This window comes from Hevea brasiliensis, chromosome 14 (genome assembly GCF_030052815.1).
Source record: "Hevea brasiliensis isolate MT/VB/25A 57/8 chromosome 14, ASM3005281v1, whole genome shotgun sequence".
Lineage (NCBI taxonomy): Eukaryota > Viridiplantae > Streptophyta > Magnoliopsida > Malpighiales > Euphorbiaceae > Hevea > Hevea brasiliensis.
The window spans coordinates 28,183,028-28,200,195 of NC_079506.1; the positions used below are offsets into that span (position 1 = coordinate 28,183,028).

The window sequence follows — 17,168 nt, forward strand, 5'->3', positions numbered from 1 at the left end:
TTTATTAATTTATATTTTTTATTCTATTTTTAATTATTGAAAATTTTTTTTATTTCTATAATGAAAAGAGATGAATGAATAAAATAAAAATGATCTAATTATAAACAAAAAATAGATAATTTGATTTAAACTACTTATCATAGCATAAAACATCTAATATATACATTGGTGGAAGTGTTTTAAATGTGATGGTATATGTAATCAAAATAATAATTTTTATTAAATATATAATAATTTATTTGAGGATTATTTAATTAAGGATATATAATAATGATAATTTTAATACTGTTGCATGTCATATCTTGTCTTCTTAGCATATTAGCAGGTTTCAAGGCCCAATTCCTACCTGTACTTGATGTACGTGCCCAATTTATTATTATTGTTATTATTTTAAAGTGTTCTGATAGAATAATTAATTTAAAATTTATGGACATACATTAATTAACTTTTTAAGTGTTGAAGAACTTGAACTATTAAAAAAAATAAAATTGTCATTGAGTTTAATAAATAATATTTACTATATAAAAATGGGTTTTGAAAAATAAAGGTTTTTTTTTTCTTAAATGTGGATTTATGAATTTAAAATTTGACATGAAATTGTGATTTTATAGGTGATTATCGGTGAGTGTCATCCCCTTTTCATTTTTTTTTTTATTGGTGAGTATCATCTCCTTTTCAATTTTTTTTTATTCTCAATAATTTCTAGAACTGTACTTTTAGAGCAAATTAGTGTTTGTCCACAGCATATTTTCAAATACAAAATAATAATAAGCAACGCTTCTTAATTACAATCAATATTCATAGTAGAATCAAGCACAAAATAGAGATGATAGAAAATGCCCATTTTAATTATGACAAACATTAAGCTTTAATTTGGAAGAAAAAAAATATTTCAACATTAGTACAATTAGTCAAACCATCGACAACAATAACTAATTAAAAACAGGTTGCTCCACATATATATTACTATAAATCATATATGTCTCTCACCATGGATTTGGAACTATCCAAAAAGGTGGTGGATCAATCCTCCTTAAATCACATGCATAAAATGGTTTCACAATCTTTTCTTCCAAGCTGAACTTGCCAAGATCATGGCCTCCATACAAGTCATCCTCATTCATCTGATTCCAATTATCGTCCGTAAAATAAATAGAATTCTTTTCAAATCTGAACAATACCGAGCCAAGAGTGACATTGAATGGTTTCCCTAAAAACAATACCTCATCCTTCAAATTGTCTACTCCCACCCATTTTTGCTCTCTGAATCCAACTTGCAAACATGAAACATAAGTGTTTGATACGGCAAACCAAAGGTCGGGTGTCACACCATCGGAAGATATGCTTCATCAACAACTTCACCTTCTTTATTAACAAAATTCCCTATATACCTTAGCACCAAGAAAAGATCGCGGATGATTCCACCAAGTAAGTTTGGCAAGAATGTAAATTTCCGAAACACTTTGTAGCTTCCAACATTTCTCTTGTGGTTGAAGGGTGGATTTCCCTTTTCTTTATTGGCAAAGAAGCATGAAAGTCCCAGACTTCAATGGAACTATCTGACGTTAATGCATAAAAAAGATCATTAATGTATATGATATCACAATAGCCTTGAGATGCACCACTAAGAATAGTCCAACCTGAATCTCCTTTCTTACAGAAAGCAAGCCTTGAGAGGTAACCGAAAATTAGTACAACTACATAGCTGTTGTCATGAGATGGATCTAACAGCAATATAGCTTTGGTGATAAAAACCTTTCTCAAGTGTTGGATGAAGTAGGATTTATTAACTTGAAACATGAACCTCTCAATTGTAGGCAACTGAATTCGAACTTGTGAAAAGGGGTTGAGGAGGAAGGGTTTTGCTTCATCATCTAAAAGCACTAGCCACCCATGAGATGACCCAACACACCAAGCATCATTACCGAACAGATTACCAATGTTCTTGATCTGATATGTTTTATTGTCCTCAAGACTAAAGAAGCAATAAGCATGATGTTCTTGGTTGCCAGGGAGGAGGAGCCATGGTACTTGACGTAAAGAAGAGACATATGATTTTGCAATGGAATTCCAAGAAGAACAAACAGCCTTGAAGCGAATGAATTGAGCAAAAGATAGCTTTGAAAGTATCAATCTCAGAAGTTCAGGTTGAAGCTTAGACCAATTTGGTTCAATAATGGAACTAACCTTAGAAAAAGAAATTTGTAATCTTTTGGAGCTAGCACTCGGGTCTTCCGCCATGGTAGAAAAGAGATTTTTTTTTATTGCCATTGTTATAGAAGTTTGCAAGGCTCTTATATACACTAGTCAAAGTATGCTAACCTTTTAACCAAAAGATGCATCTCTTAATGCATGGAACTATTAAGAAGAGTCGCATCTCTTCATGCGGTTACATCTTTTAACCAATAGACATAACTTTTGGATTTTTTCACCTTTTGGCAATGTACATGTCTTTTGGATTTTAATTCAAATGGACTCGGGTTGACCCACATAGGTGAGCTAGAAAATATTTCTAACATTTTCCACTCGCACATGATAGGTCAACTTTCATTTCAAATTCTACAAATAGATTGTGTGATCAATGTATACTTCGAGAGCTCATTTGCTATATGTTAGGATAATATAACATCCACTACAAGACAAATGGTTTTTAACAAGAGGAAAAATCCTCGTTAAAAATTAAAAAGTGGTCATTAATACTAATTAACGACCACAAAGGTTGGTAGTTAAGTCATTATAGGCTCTGTCATTAAACTTAACTAGTTGTTAATACTAATAACAAAGCTACAATAATCGATTGTTAAAATTGTACTATTAACGGCTATTTTAGTCATCATTAATGGCATTCACATAGGAGCATAACCTAACAATCCTCAAGGCTATGAATATACTCTAATTATTGATTATAATGGGATTTACATAAGACTCGTATGAATGTATTATAGAATTTTTCCAAAACTACCCTATACATTTGCTTCTTCTTTGCCCCAACAAAGGCACAATTATTATGTGGAAGGTGACACTAACCACACTCTTGGCTAGAGATGGCAAAAGTTTCTGAACTCGATTCAACCCATCCTGAACTCATTCAATTTTGTAGACCCCAATAGTGTGTGGGGCAGAGAGGAGGATGCCTTCTTCCCACTCAAATCCTTGTACCAGGCACAATATTAGATTATTATTTTTTTATCAAAAAATAATTTATTTTTGTATATTTATGTATTTAAATATCATAATTTTAGTAAAAAAAAGTATAAATATATTATGAAAGTTATGTTTAAAAATATTATTTTTAATAAATAAATTTATTTTATATAATAATAAATTAAAATGAAAAATAGAAAAATAAAAAGAAAAATCTGCGCGCCTAAATTCATCCTCCCCCACTTTTTGGTGGAAAAGTCTTCGTTCCAACCCGAACCCTCTAACCTTGCCCCGTTAGCGCTGTCTCCATTCCTACATTTGCTAGGTGCACTCTTGTTGATCCTCCATAAAGCAAGGAAGGGGGCCCACTAGTAAATTTTCCATGTTCAAATATGTGATTTGATTCAAGCATATCATCTTTCATATCCATATCTTGCATGTCTAGAGCTTCTTTGATCGCATACCTATTAGCAGTAGGAGATGATGTTCCCACTTGAGATCTTGTAGTTGTAGATCCTGAAGATCTTTAAGCATAGCCAATTCACTAAGTAAATTTCCTAGTTAAAGATTCGCCTATCAGTTGAAACTTTTTTATCGAGTCGTGATGCGTCCCTACCGCAAGTGCACAGGCCGTACAAGTAGTATAGAAAAGATATCGATCCCACGAGGAGTTGTGTTAATGATTGAATTTTTGATATAAAAAGTTGAGTAAATTGAAGTATTTTTGAAATTGAAGTAATGAATTGATGGGTAATGGAGTATGAAATCTAAATATGCAAAATTAATATTCTATTCAACAATGTATTAATTAAACTAGAATTGCATCAAATTGAAATAAGCAAGTTCAAATATGGCAATATTCAAAATGGCAAGTAATTAAATTCGATTAGAAATTAACAATGGTAAAAGGCGATTAGGAGTTCGGATTTCATATTCGAGCTATTTTGGGATTTTAAATTGGTTATCCAATCTTATGAAACTTATGGGTTTTAAGGAGATTAATTCTTAAATCCTTTGAATTCCCTTTCGAGTGAGACAAAGAGTGCCTTAATCAAACTAATCCTACTTTCGTGGAGTTAGAATTAATTAAGACCCATTAAGTTCTTTAATTAATCTGTGAGTCCTCTTAATCCTTAGCCTATTTCTAGATCTAAGTTAATTAAGTCCAATTTCTTGATTATCTATCACAGGGCCTTCTCCTTTCGGTGCTTCAACCATGGATTAAGAACATCACTTAATGGGATCCTACACTAAGCATGTCATTAAGCATACAAGAAATGAATAAAACTCATTAAGACCACAAAATATGGATTACCCAATCAAAATCCACAAAATATCTCAAATATTACAACCCTTACTCCAGAATCAAAGGTAAACTACTCACTATCCATAATGCTTACAAGAAAATCTGAGTTTATGTGAAAATAAGCTTTAATCTAAGCTAAGAAACAAGAAATTAAACACTAGAAATGTAGGAAAAATGTAAGGAAAGAAAGAAATCTGCAAATCTTGGTTGAAAATGGTGTGGAAGGTGAAAGTGACTCCTCAAATTCTGCCTCCCTTCTTCTTTCCTTTTCTGCTCCTTTTCTTCTCTTCTCTAAAATGGGAAAATGGGACTATTTATAGCATTTTTCTGACATGGAGCCCTAAAATGGTATGTTCTAGGAGGAATTATTTGAGGGAATCTCCTGCCAGCTCATTAATGAACTCTTTATGGGACTGCATAAGTGGACTGCATAAGTTATGCAGTCCCTTATGCAGTTTTCGGCTGGTTCTGGAACACTTATGCGAAACTGCATGACTTGGTGCATAGGTTATGCACAATTCCGTGAAGGTGCATAAGGGGGGCGAGAATGTGCATAAGCTATGCAGTCTCCTTATGCACATTTCGGCTGGTTCTGGAACAGTGATCTTTCCCCTTATGCAGATCTGCATAGCTTATGCGGCAAGTTATGCACAGTTTGGTCAATGCATATTTCAGCTTGAAAACCCATTTTTGACATCTTTGGCTGTAGAAGACACTCCTCAATGGCAAAATTCTCTTCAGTCCTTCAAAAACACCATTTTTCCTACAAGACAAAGTAAAAAATTACAAATTAATGCAAAATTGACAACTATGAAAAACTAACTAATTAACTAGTGAAATTAGCTAAAAATGACTAATAATCAAATAAAAATGGTTATAAAATTAGACCTAAATGACTATGCAAAATGTATGCATCAAATACCCCCAAACTCAAGCTTTTGCTTGCCCTCAAGCAAACTTTAAAATGTGATGCAAAAATTTTAGGGGTGCCTTATCCAAAGAACTATGAAAATCACCTATTAAAGTAACTTAACACACCTTCAGCCATACCAGCAATCCATATACCCATCCTTCAAAATGCAAAGAATTTAATGCTTATCCAAGCTTTCACCGCTTAGCCATCAAGTCAATTATCATTCAAAATCCACAAACCAACAAATCAAAAGAGATAGTCATGCTCAAAAGGAATTCATGGACAATCAATAACCAAAGTATCTCAACATGGAATGATAGAATTGAATGAATAGATGAATAGTTTTCCAATCCCATAGGCAAATTCCCTACTCCCATCTCCACTAATGTAGCTAGTACTATCAAGAGATCAAAGGTCTTTTTAGGGATGTAATGGGGCCATGGGGTTTAAAATGAGGCTAAGAAGAAAGATGGGTAAAAAGGATTCAAAGCATGAGAATATTTTCAATTTTGACAACATAAGGTACACCTTTTTTATTTTATTACATTTTTTTCTTTTTCTCTTCTTTTTTATATATATATAAGTGGAGGAGAGAAATACACAATGAGAATTGTCAAGTGCTAGCATAGTTTACAAAACACATAAAAATGAGGGACATTTGATTTTTTAAACTTGCATTTTGTATTTTCTTTAGATGATTGTCCCTAAAATTTGCCACCCCCAAACTCATTTCTTTTAATATTTTGGGTGGATTTCTTTCATTTTGAATGGCAATAGTAAAAAGCACATATACTAGCACTTTTACAAGATGACAAGCACTTCTTCTCCCTTTTATTGTATATTTTTTTTCTTCTTTTTTTTTATTTTTATTTCTATTATTTTTAGAAAGTGTACCTAATATTCAATATTATTCTCATGAAAAGGGTTGGAGTGTTTGGTTCATTGGCTAGGTAGCAATAAGGGTTTCAAGAAAAATTAGGAATAAAAAGGTTCAAAGGGGTTTGCAAGGGTAGGAAAAAAAAGGCCAAAGGTTTAAAATGAGAAGGTTTAAATCAAAGAATGCCTAATCATCTCTCTTTTCAAGTACAAGCTGGTATTTCGCCTTGAAAGGTTTAGAAAATTTGTTCTAGGATTGGTGAGACATCATTTGACTACCTTATATCCAATAACTCCCTCTAAACACTTCCTTCTCCAAATGACTAGTTGGGTGGCTTTTTGGCTAAGAAGATATAGGCAAGGGATAACACTTCAAAACCTTGCATCTTTTAGGAAACTTTCAATCCACAAACCCAACTAAAGGTAAGTCAAATCACTCTCATAGGCAACTTTTCAATACTCAAGGGATTTGGCAAAAGAATTTAATGCATGATGCATGATTCCTAAAAATGAGTAATGCATTAACTAAATGGAGGAAGTCTATTTGTATGCAATGTGTACAATTTCTAAGTGATGTATAATGTGTGTGTAAATGTGTTATGTATATGTATGTGTGGAAATATATGTAAAATATTTACAATATATGAAAATGAAATGGAATGAGATGTTCCTATACTCAAAATGTGAAAAATGAAACAAAAATCAAGAAAAAATCAGAATGTGCACCCCCAAACTCAAAATTGGACATTGTCCTCAATGTCTCATGCAATGCATTATCAAAAGTCAAAGCAGATAATAATTACCAGGAATTGTAAAGATTAAGAGCAAAAAGAAAGAGTTACCTGGTATGGAGCAGATGAGAATTCAAGATAAAGGGATGCATAAGAAGCTGCACAGGTTATGCAGAGTTAAGTCTCATCGAACATGTGCATAAGTAGGGTGCATAAGCCGTGCGGTTCTGCATAAGTGGCAATATAGGTTGCATAGGCTATGCAGGACATTTGCATAAAGGGAATACACCCTGTGCAGTTCTGCATAAGTAGCAGAAAGGGTTGCACAGGCTATGCAAAATATTTGCATAAGGAAATTCATAGCCTGTGCAGTGTATACAAAAGTTGCTGCATGAGGATTGGCAAGGGGAAATGTACAACCAGCAGTAGAAGCATTAAAATATATACAGAGTATGGGCAAATATGTACAAAAGGGTAATAAGTGCAATGAAAATCAAAGAAGACTAATGTAATAGCTATCCAATAAAACTTCAAGAAAAAACATAATTTAAAACAAACTAATTCAAAACAAACAAACATAATTCAAAACAAACTATAAATGTTTGAACATATTTACAAAGAAAAGGTCCTACAAGATTGAACAAAAGTAAAACAGAAGCTAGTCTAGGTCTATTGTTTTGCCTTTGTCCAAAGATGTTGCTAAAGGGCTGGTGGCTGCTGCCGGCTGTCGAAATGATGGTGCTGGAGGAGGTGATGGAGGTGGGGGTGGCATGCCCAAAAAGATCATGAGTTGCTTCACCATTTCCTTCAATTCTTTCTGCTTGTCCCTGGTTTCCATGACAAGGTCAAATAGGTGATCATGACGATCCTTGAGTGTATCAAGACCAGTGTCAAGCTTCCTATCCACAAAATATATATCATCACTAAGCCTGTCAAGATAGGTGAATAAGGCTTTAGTGTTGAATGCAGGAGGGGCTGTGGAAGAGGAAGGTTCAAATTGTAGGAGGTATGGTGAGCAGGTCTTTGGGATGTCTGTGTGCAGCCGAGGGGTGGGGTAGGTGTAGTGGGGTGCTGTGGGACGGATGGGAAAGGTTGGGTTTCTGGTTGTGCAAGGGGCTCAGTTTCGGCTGCAGGTTGGGCAGTATCAAAATATGACAAATTGAACCCTGTTTTGGTTAAGTGTGCAGTATCAAAATATAAAGTGTCCACAAGTGCTGGTATTGAGTGCTCTGCAGATTAAAACCAAAATGCTTGGCTATGATGATGAGTGATGAGCCCACCCAAGACAATGTCACCTATGGATTTGGTGGCAATATGCAGCACATGCTCACAAAAGAAATAACCAGGAGAAACCTTAACTTTGTGAAATGCACACCATAACATAAATAGTTCAGATTTTCCCACAGCACCAGAACTAGTCCCTCTGCCCAATATGGTGCTAGCAATTAGCCTATGAATAAACCTAAGTGCAGGGTCAAGTATTTGGGATGTTTTTGATCTTCCAGCAGAGAAAGTTTGAGGTTGGTTTGTGATGATTCTCCAAAATTGGGCAGCATTCCAAATGCCCTTGTTGGCTACCTCTACTCCAGTATGTGGTACTCTAAATAACCCATCAATTGCAAAACCAAAAATGCTATGAAATTGGTCCAATGACAGCTCTCTATTTTGCCCCAAGCATCTAAATTTCATAATTGGTTTATGGTCTACATCATGCAATTTAAGGGTAGCAGAGAATGAAGAAATAAACTCCAAAACTAGAGTTGGATAAACTATCTCCTGTTTATGCACAAATTCCATCCAACCCATCCCATCAAGATATGCAACTACATTGTCAAATAAACCAAGGGATTGTAGAGAATCGGCAGATATATACCTAGTGGGTTGTACCCTTCTATCCTTGAGTCGCTTAAAAGCTGCTTTTTGAATTGTATCAGGAAGAGGCCAGGGTAGCTTTGATACATGTGAGGCTGCCGAAATTGTCTTTTTACTGGAAGAGGGTGTAGAGGCTGGAGCTTTTGGCTTTTTGGGTGGCGATTCCGACAATGGGGTGGGTGGGTCTTTGCGTTTGGACAGAGGAGGGGCAGAGGACATGGGTCGCATAGATTTTGACTGGATTTTACGTTTGTACGTGGTTGGGGGAGGTGGTGGGGGTGTCGCTTGTGGAGGAGAATTGGGAGTGGGGGGTATCGTTGACAATGGCGAGACTTCGAGAGGAGAAGCTGGACGGGAATGGGGAGGTGACTCCATTGCCGATGGAGAAGATGGAAGAGATAAGGGCGGAAATGAAGAAAATCGAAGAAGAATGAGAATTAGGGCAAGTGTAGTGAGAATCGAAACGGAGAAGAAGGTGTGAGGAGGAGTTATACCGGGATGAGGATTGTGAGAGAAAAAAAAAAGGACAGTGAACAGGGTTTATCGGGGTGAAGGTGGGAAAGAGAAAGGAAAAAAAATTTGATTTAAACGGGTTTTGTAAAAGACTGCATAAGGGGAAAGTGCATGTGCATAGCTTATGCACCAGCTTATGCAAGTGTTGCCCTGTTTTGAAGTTCAGAAAAATGTGTCACGCAGAAGTGCATAGGCCATAAATGCTGCTTATGCAGGTCTCGGCAACTTTTGGTGTTTGGGGAGTGAAGTCATGCGGGAGTGCATAAGTTATGCACTCCCCTTATGCACCTCTCGGCAGAATTGGTTTTTCAGAAAATCGGGTCATGCAGAAGTGCATAGGTCATGCACTCTGCTCATGCACTCTTCGGCAATTTTTGGAGTTTGGGTTGGTGGTCATGCAGATGTGCATAAGCTATGCACTCTGCTTATGCACTCTTCGGTGGGTTTTGAGATTCAGAGCATGAGGTCATGCAGAAGTGCATAAGCTATGCACTCTGCTTATGCATGTCTCGGCAGCTTTTGAAATTTGGGAAGTGAAGTCATGCGGGAGTGCATAAGTTATGCACTCCCCTTATGCACCTCTCGGTGAGTTTGGCTTTTCAGAGAATCAGGTCATGCAGAAGTGCATAAGTCATGCACTCTGCTTATGCACCCCTCGGCAGGTTTGGTTTTTCTGGGTTTCTGGTTATGCAGAAGTGCATAAGTCATGCACTCTGCTTATGCACCCCTCGGCAGGTTTGGAGATTCAAAGTTTTTGGTCATGCGGAAGTGCATAAGTTATGCACCCTCCTTATGCAGACTTCGGCAGAGAGAGAAAATGCAGAATTTGAAGATGTGCAAATGTGCATAAGTCATGCACTCACCTTATGCAAGTTTTGACAGATATGAAATTTGACAAAATGAGGTTATGCAGAACTGCATAGGCTATGCACTCTCCTTATGCACTTGCAATAAGGGTGAAAAATGGCAAGAATTTTGGTTATGCAGGATTGCATAAGCTATGCAGTTGCTTATGCACAATTCAACAAGATTAAGATTGCAATGGAACATGATTTGCAAGGGTGAAAAATACCCTAGAATGAAGAAATATAATTCCATGAAGTATAAACCATGAGAAATTTTCACCAAAAACACATCAATATATACAAAGTTCATCAAAAATGCATCACGCAAGCATGTAAAAATGGATCCTACATAAAAGACCTTTGAGAACTATGCCATTTTGAGTCAAATTCTGCAAATCAACATTTAGCACATAAAACTCTATAAAATCTGCATAAAGTTGCATCTAACCACAAATGATAAATGAACTCTCCAAGTTTTGCCAAGAAAATGCAGCATTTCTACCTTGAATTCTACAACCCAAAGAAGCTCAAAACTGCAAAAATGACTCACTTACCACCATATTAACATTATAAGCACAAGTATTAAAAAGTTACACACCCAACCTCACCAAAAACACAAGCCATTTGCTGCAGACACCCTTTTTGCTGCAGAATGTACTTTTCCTCTGCATAAACCAGATTCTGACTCTGCAAAGGTTATGCAGCAAAAACCAATCAGTTCTTTTGAAGGACAAAATTTTCAAGTTAAGAATTACTTCCCCAACAGTTCATCAGCCTTTCTTCATGGAATTACATCTACAAGGGACAAGATTTAACAATGTCAAAAATTGAATTTGGGGAGATTTAAGATAAAAACTAAATCAATGAAAATGAAAGAAAATTAGCAAAAGCAAAATAAAAGGACTTGGGATGCCTCCCAAGAGGGCTAATTTATAGTCCTTAGCTGGACTCTTCATGAATTTCCTTTGAAAAGAGGTGAGGATTGGAGAGCTTGTAACAGCTTGCTCCTATTATTGGGTCTCCAGTTATGTAATGTTTCAATCTATGCCCATTGACCTTAAAATTCCCAGATTTTTCACTCCAAATTTCAATTGCTCCATGAGGGAAAACCTTAGAAACTCTATATGGACCAGTCCACCTTGACTTGAGTTTTCCAGGGAACAATTTCAATCTTGAGTTGAACAACAAAACTAAATCACCTTCTTTGAATTCCTTTTTCCTCAGATGCTTATCATGCCAAACTTTAGTTCTTTCTTTGTAAATACGGGCACTTTCATAAGCATCCATCCTCAATTCCTCAAGCTCATTAAGTTGTAACAACCTTTTCTCACCAGCTTGCTTAAGATCAAAATTCAAGGTTTGAATGGCCCAATATGCTCTATGTTCTAGCTCCACAGGTAAATGATAAGACTTACCATACACCAACCTAAAGGGAGTAGTTCCTATAGGGGTTTTGTAGGCAGTCCTATATGCCCATAAAGCATCATCTAGTTTGATAGACCAATCTTTCCGAGAATTGTTCACTGTTTTCTCCAAAATATGCTTGAGCTCTCTGTTAGAAATTTCAACTTGTCCTGAAGTTTGAGGGTGGTATGGGGTAGCTATCTTGTGCACTACACCATATTTTCTCATTAGGCTCTCAAATTGCTTATTACAAAAATGGGAACCCCCATCACTAATTATAGCCCTAGGAGCTCCAAATCTGCTCAAGACAAATTTCTTTAAGAATTTCACTACCACTCTAGCATCATTAGTTGGAGTTGCAATAGCTTCCACCCACTTTGACACATAGTCAACCCCAACTAAGATGTATCTATTACCATATGAAGGAGGGAATGGCCCCATAAAATCTATTCCCCAAACATCAAATAATTCCACTTCAAGAATATTATTTAGGGGCATTTGATCTCTTTTTGACAAATTTCCACTCCTTTGACATTTATCACAATCCAACACAAATTTCCTCACATCCTTAAAAAGATTTGGCCAAAAGAAACCAGCTTGCAAAATTTTACTAGCTGTCTTAGAGATTCCAAAATGTCCTCCATAATAAGAAGCATGGCAATGATGCAAAATACTCTGTGTCTCCTCTTCAGGAATACACCTCCTTATTAAACCATCACAACATCTCCTGAAGAGTAAAGGATCATCCCATCTATAAAACTTCACCTCATGCAAAAACTTTTTCTTTTGTTGCCATGTCATACCTAGAGGTAAAACTCCACAAGATAGATAATTCACAAAGTCTGCATACCAAGGTAGTTTAGCAACAAGAGAGAAAAGTTGTTCATCCAAGAAAAACTCATCAATAGGGATTTCATCCAATTCTTCGCCATCCAATTTCAACCTACTAAGATTATCAGTAACTACATTTTCAGCTCCCTTCTTATCTCTAATCTCCAAATCAAACTCTTGTAGCATCAGAATCCACCTAATGAGCCTAGGTTTAGCCTCCTTTTTACGGAGTAAATACCTGATGGCTGCATGATCTGAAAATATAACCACCTTTAAGTCAATAATGTAAGGTCTGAATTTTTCCAATGCAAAGACAATTGCTAAAAATTCCTTTTCAGTTGTTGCATAATTTGTTTGAGCCTCATCCAGTGTTCTACTAGCATAATAAATAGCATAAGCCTTTTTGTCCTTTCTTTGACCAAGAACAATTGCATAGTTGCTAGCATCACACATAATTTCAAAAGGTAGGCTCCAATCAGGTGGTTGCATGATTGGTGCAGTGATAAGAGCTTGCTTCAACCTGCAAAAGGCATCCAAACACTCTTGGTCAAATACAAATGGTGTGTCATTACTTAACAAATTAGACAAAGGTTTAGCTATTTTGGAAAAATCCTTGATAAAGCGTCTGTAGAACCCGGCGTGTCCTAGAAAACTTCGAATTCCCTTGACATTGGTAGGAGGAGCCATCTTCTCTATCACTTCAAGTTTGGCTTTATCAACCTCTATTCCTCTGTTAGACACCAAATGTCCAAGCACTATCCCTTCCTGAACCATAAAATGACACTTTTCCCAGTTTAACACAAGGTCAGTATCTGCACATCGCTACAAAATTTTAGAAAGGTTAGCCAAGCATATATCAAATGAAGATCCATAAACAGAAAAATCGTCCATAAAAACCTCCATTATGTCTTCGATGAAATCTGAGAAGATTGCCATCATGCACCTTTGAAAAGTGGCTGGTGCATTACATAATCCAAATGGCATTCTCCTATAAGCAAAGGTTCCATATGGACAAGTAAAAGTGGTTTTCTCTTAATCATTTGGATGGATAGGGATTTGAAAAAAACCTGAATATCCATCTAAATAGCAAAAGTAAGAATGCCTAGCTAGTCTTTCCAACATCTGATCAATGAAGGGAAGTGGAAAATGATCTTTTCTAGTGGCAACATTTAATTTTCTGTAATCTATGCACATTCGCCAACTAGTCACTGTTCTGGTGGGAATTAATTCATTATTTTCATTTTTGACAACTGTCATTCCACCCTTTTTTGGGACAACATGTACTGGGCTCACCCAAGTACTGTCTGAGATGGGATATATAATCCCTGCATCAAGCAACTTTAAAATTTCCTTTTTAACAACTTCTTTCATATTTGGGTTCAACCTCCTCTGATGTTCAATAGATGGCTTACAATTTTCTTCCAAAATGATTCTATGCATGCAAAAGTGTGGGCTTATTCCCTTAATGTCATCTATGGTGTATCCTAAGACTTTTCTAAATTGCCTCAACACTCTTAACAACTTATCAGCCTCTAAAGTACTCAAATTTGCATTTACAATTACTGGATAAGTGTTATTAGTGCCAAGAAATTCATACCTGAGCTGAGAAGGAAGTTGCTTAAGTTCTACCTTAGGTGCATCTTCTTCCTTGAATGATGGTTGCTTAAATTCGACTTTTTCCTTTTGTGTGAGTTGAAAAACTGGAGCAGAAATGAATGGTGGACTTCCCTCTAAGTGTTGAGCATATGCAGCTACATGAGGGTTGTCATAGTCTATGCCTCCTCCATGAACCAAATAATTTTCAAGTGGATCTTCTGGATATTTCTTTCTGAAGTGTTCTTCAACCAGCTCATCAATGATATCAACTCTCAAGCAAGTATCAGCTTCAGAATGATGCTTTTTCATAGTGTTATTAATATTAAAAACCAATTGCTCTTCACCAACCCTAAGAGTCAATTTTTCTCCCTTGACATCAATCAATGCTCCTGCTGTAGCCAGGAAAGGCCTTCCCAAGATGAGTGGGATATTAAAATCTTCCTCCATGTCTAAGATGACAAAGTCAACAGGTATATAGAACTTCCCAACCTTCAGAGGCACATTCTCCAAAATCCCTTCAGGATACTTAATTGACCTGTCAGCTAACTGAAGAGAAATGTGGGTTGGTTTAAGATCTCCCATGTTGAGCTTCTCATAGATGGAAAGGGGCATAAGGCTAACACTAGCCCCTAAATCACATAAAGCTTTTACAGAACATGATTCCCCAATGTGGCATGGAATTGAAAAACTCCCTGGATCCTTGAGCTTTGGAGGAAGTTTCCTTTGGAGGATAGCACTACATTCTTCTGTCAAAGCTACAGTTTCATCATCTTCAAGTTTCCTCTTGTTTGAGAGAATTTCTTTCAAGAATTTTGCATAAGAGGGCATTTGTGAAAGAGCATTAACAAAAGGCACATTTATGTAAAGTTTCTTCAAAACCTCTAAGAACTTCCCAAATTGCTTATCAAGCTTGGCTTTGTGAAATCTTTGTGGGAAGGGAAGTTGTGGCTTGTAGGGTTCAGGAGGTATATATTTCTCTTCCTTCTCTTCAAATTCCTCCTTACATTTTTCTGCACTCACTTGTTTTTCACTCTCATCAGTATTTTTCTCATTTTCTCTCTTCTCATAATTTTCACTCTTCTCATTATTTATAACTTTTCCACTTCTTAAAGTAATAGCTTGACATTGCTCTCTTGGGTTTTCTGGTTGACTTGGAAGTTTTCCAAAAGACTTAGCACTTGAGGAAGATGCTTGTTGTGCAATCTGGTTTTCCAGCATTCTGTTATGTGTTTGCATCTGTTCCAGCCTTGCTTTCATCTCTCTCATCTCCTCATCATGCTTATTTTGGTTGGCAAGAATTTGTTGCAATAAAGCTTCAGTGGTGGAATTTCGTTCTTGCTGTTTTGGTGGAGGGTTCATATTTTTCTGCTGAAAATTAGGCAATGGTTGCCTATTTTGCTGATATGGAACTTGACTTTGCTGTTGTGGTTGAAAATTCTGATTTTGAACTTGATTTTGCTGATTTCCCCATGAAAAGTTGGGATGATTCCTCCAATTTGGATTGTAAGTTTGAGAGTAAGGATTCCCCATTTGTTTGTTTCCATAATTACCAACATATGCTGCTTGTTCTCCATAATCTACTCCACAGCTGGTAGTTTCCTCTGCATAAGCCACTTATTGTGAACTTCCAGCTGATGATGATGAACTAACCAACATACTCAAATCTTCCATCTTCTTAGCAAGGACATTTGTAAGTGCATCAAACTTTGCATTAATCATGTTGAATGGATCAAGATCATACATTCCAGCAGCTTGCCTTTTTTGAGTTGGAGCTGGTCCTCTTGGACTACTCCAAAGATGAGTATTCTTTGCAATTTTCTCCAATAGCTCATAAGCTTCATCTTCATGCTTCATAATAAATTCTCCTCCTGTTTGAGCATCAATAATCCCTCTAATTGCAGGAGTGACATTGGTGTAAAAATTATGGTTTATCATCCATTTCGGAATGGCATGATGTGGGCATAATCTCTCTAATTCTTTCCATCTCATCCATGACTCATATAGAGTTTCATCCTCTCTTGGTCTAAAAGCTGTCATTTGATTCCTCAACTCTTGAGTTTTTCCAGGTGGAAAATATTGTGCAAGAAATGCATCAGTGAGTTGCTCCCAATTTGTAATGGAGTTGTGAGGTAAAGAATCAAGCCAATCCAATGCTCTATCTTTCAAAGAGAATGGGAATAGCTTCAATCTTGCTGCATCATCAGACACTCCAGGTTGTTTTTGCATGTCACAGATCATAGCAAATTTCTTCAGATGTGTGTGTGGATTTTCAGAAGGATGTCCTCCAAATTGAGAATTCTGAATCATTTGAAGAACTCCAAAATCCATCTTGTAGCTATTTGCATCAATTCTTGGTCTTGCTATGCTCTCTCTCAAGTCATCAAAACGAGGAAAAGCATGATCCATCATACTTCCCCTAGGCACGTTAGCATTAACAACTTCTTCACCTTGGGCTGCATTTTCATTGTTTTGATCATTTCCAGCATTAACACCAATTCTAATTCTTTCATCAGCCATGACTTCTTCTAATTCAGTTTCTCTCAAGGCTTCTTTTCTTTTTCTGGTTTCTTTCTTGTTGGCTTTACAAAATTTCTCAATTTCAGGATTGAATAATAAGGATGTATCACTTGTGCTTCTAGCTCTTCTCATAAAAGATTAAAAGTACCTGAAAAAGAACAAACAAACACAAAATGAAAAGATAACAAAAATAAAACTATAAACAACTAAAATAATCAAGAATTCAATCTCAAACAAACAACTCCCTGGCAACGGCGCCAAAAACTTGATGCGTCCCTACCGCAAGTGCACGGGCCGTACAAGTAGTATAGAAAAGATATCGATCCCACGAGGAGTTGTGTTAATGATTGAATTTTTGATATAAAAAGTTGAGTAAATTGAAGTATTTTTGAAATTGAAGTAATGAATTGATGGGTAATGGAGTATGAAATCTAAATATGCAAAATTAATATTCTATTCAACAATGTATTAATTAAACTAGAATTGCATCAAATTGAAATAAGCAAGTTCAAATATGGCAATATTCAAAATGGCAAGTAATTAAATTCGATTAGAAATTAACAATGGTAAAAAGGCGATTCCGGAGTTCGGGATTTCATATTCGAGCTATTTTGGGATTT

General features: G+C 36.2%; 1 non-coding gene and 1 pseudogene across 1 annotated transcript; one reads left to right on the top strand and one right to left on the bottom strand.

The window, feature by feature from the left end:
• Positions 1-839: 839 nt before the first annotated feature.
• LOC131172926 (putative F-box protein At4g17565) lies at positions 840-2,241 on the bottom strand (annotated as a pseudogene).
• Positions 2,242-15,976: 13,735 nt separating this feature from the next.
• On the top strand, positions 15,977-16,084 carry LOC131173683 (small nucleolar RNA R71). Its single transcript, XR_009143997.1, has one exon. It is a non-coding gene; the product is annotated as a small nucleolar RNA R71 (small nucleolar RNA).
• Positions 16,085-17,168: the final 1,084 nt, after the last annotated feature.